We start from the raw sequence: 3,094 nt of genomic DNA on the forward strand, positions 1-3,094 counted from the left end.
GTTGTTCTTCTTCTTCTTCTTCTTCTTCTTCTTCTTCTTCTTGCTGTTGCTCCAGGAGGAAGGATGGAGGAGGTGTGTAATCTTTTGATACCATTCAAGCCGAACGGAAGATCGACCAAAAAGGAAAAGGTTTTATGTATGTATGTGTACGTCTAAATACATATATATGTAATAATGTATGTATGTATGTATGTATGTATGTATAGATTGATAGATCGGCGTGCACAGACTTTTTTTATTAGCAGAAAATGGTTGGCGTAATGGAGAAGCTACGAACGAGAGAGAGAGAGAGAGAGAGAGAGAGAGAGAGAGAGAGAGGGAGGGAAAAAATGATGAAGGAACGAACGAATAAACGGTACCGCAAGGAAAAAGAAAAAATATAAAAGGTGGGTAGTGGTGTGGTCAGAAAAAGGAAGGAAGAAATGTGAACAGCAGCTTATTATGATAATCGATCAAATTTCATTGGAAACGAGGGAGGGAGGGAGGGAAGTTGTGGAGAGACAGACACACACAGATAGAGAGAGAAAGAGAGAGAAAGTATTTATACATATATAACCCATGCATGCACAGCCCCCCCAAAATCCTTCATCATATGTGTGTGTATGTATTGTAATTTGTATGTATGTTACGTACATATGTATACATGTATTGTATGTATGTTATGGAGAGACACGCAATACTACTACTACGACTACGTTTGTTGCTTGCGTGCAGCACGAACATCACTTGTTTGATTAATACATGTGCCATCTTGTTCGGCCCATGTTTCTCCAACTCAATCGAAAATCGCTTGCGAGCAACAAGCCATCATGGATTGATGCGCTTAGATGTTACGATTTGATGTTGATAGGTGTACGGACTTTCGAATTGTTCATCGTGATGAAACCCTTAACCTTGTCCAATAAGGTCAATATAGCTCCCCTACTTACACCCAATGTAGCTACTTGAGGTTTCATGGGTCAAATCAAAGTTTGTAATTATTTAGTGAGCTTCAACTAGTTATAACAAACCCATATTGCTCACACACGTTGGTGAATGTAACCAACCGATACCATAGCCAAATCCATGAGTTGGGCGGGCAACTTCCCTTGGCTGAATGTTAATCCCTTTATCCTTAGCAAATGTTGAAATGCCATGTGAGGGTTTATTTCTCATCACCAACATGTTGAGGTTTCCCACTAGCATTGTAAGTTATTGACAATATTTTTCATGATTGGCGCCATACTGAACCCAACAAAACAACATGTGTGTCACCTTCTTCTTATGTCCATGTGCTCACATCTAAACCATCTTAATCCACCTTAAAATCACGTAAGGCTATGCTTTGTTGAAACTCACTACTATTTGTTTTGCAATCAAACATAAGTTGTGACCACCCATTGGCATTGGGTGCTAGCATTATGAACAAAGAATGAAATATGGATATTCATTGTGTAAAGCTCATTCCTCTCCTCAAAATGGCTTGCTCACATAAACTTTCGAAGATAAATATGTAACATTTGGATTAGAAGGGGGGGTGTAATTATAGGTTCAGAAAAATGAACAACCTTAAGGAATACATAGAATATTACACACGAATCACATTTGAAAATGTTTATTTATTATAAAACTATTATCAAGACAAAAGCAATATTCTTTCTTCCAATATTAAATTGTTAGCAATGAAAGGATGGCAGATATAAGTAATAATTGTTTATAGCAAGAGGAGTTATTTAACATAAAGTATCACTCCTTATAAAGTACACACGTCAAGGAGATGTTCTTAATGTATTAATCATGAAAAGGTAAATTAACATTTCTAAACTAAAAAAACAAAGAGCATCAAGGCAATTATAAACATAAAAAGTCATCAAAATTACCAACAAAAGAGAATTGTCTTTGCATGAGTGACCCAATAAACAAATGTTGGCATATTCATGGTTTGTGGTGAATGATGAAGTAAACAAACAAGCGTTACTCCTTTTATAACTCCATACCTTCAGTAAAAAGAAATCAAAGACGCCATCAAAGAAAATAGTGTTTAGAAAGAATGATCGGGAAACTTTCTCCCTCAAGTTAGATAACCTTCTTAACCATCACTAGCAAAGCTTAATGAAGTAGCCTCCTTGTTTCTAATATGTGTCATTATTTATACAAGTAAAATAACCGTGTATAATAAGACATTACACATCCTTCTCATGAATGAACGAGATCTATCATCTCAAGGATATTGGTTGTTAAGGTCACTAAAGGAACAACCTAGTATAATCTTGGTAAACTAGGATAACCACTAAACAAAGTATTCCTCAAAGGCTTCTTGACAATCATGGCAATGATTATGCTGTAATGTGACGAGGTATGTGGATTTGCGTAAATTCGCATGTGCATGTGAATGTCGAGTGAAACCACTGGGAAATTGAACCAAGGAAGATGGAGTTGTCAATGAAGGGTCGCGGGAGATTATATTTGTTATGAGCATGGCCATATAATATTCCGTGGTAAGTTTTAACGTTGTATTCTATACACGTGGATAAAGTGTGAGGGTTAAACGACAGTGTAAAGAAGGGAAGGATTAGTTTTAATCCTTGGGATTGAGACAACCCATTAGGCCAAGTGTGAATATGAGGCCTAACTACCCTCATTTGATATCTCTTGACTACGTCGAGACTCTGTCCTTGTGGTGGATCAAACTCTTGTAGTGACCGTGCCAACACCAGGTACGACTCGACGCCATGACGATGGTATGGGATGTTGATCAAGGCTCGAGACCGTCTCAATCCCTTCACCCGGGGGTGTCATGGACACACCAAGCGCGGACTAGGATGGAGCACAGATGATAGGGCTATGAGCGACGGATGAACTTGGAGCTAGATGTGACAGAAGAGTATGAAGATAGAAATGAAGATTAATGAGACAAGGATGAGGCGAAATGAGAATACTAGATTGATGTGTCAATGACTGACATTGAACCCCTTGAAAGGGACCAAGGAGCTACAAGTATTTATACTACGAGTTGAAGTACATGCATTAGAATAGTTTGGAGAAGATTTGAGAACCCTCTAGAACCTTCTAGTTCTAGAACTTTCTAAAAACTCTTGCAACTTCAAATAGATAA

This window comes from Azolla caroliniana, unplaced genomic scaffold (genome assembly GCF_043228905.1).
Source record: "Azolla caroliniana isolate FFs.n. ecotype wild unplaced genomic scaffold, voAzoCaro1.0.p SCAF_4, whole genome shotgun sequence".
NCBI lineage: Eukaryota > Viridiplantae > Streptophyta > Polypodiopsida > Salviniales > Salviniaceae > Azolla > Azolla caroliniana.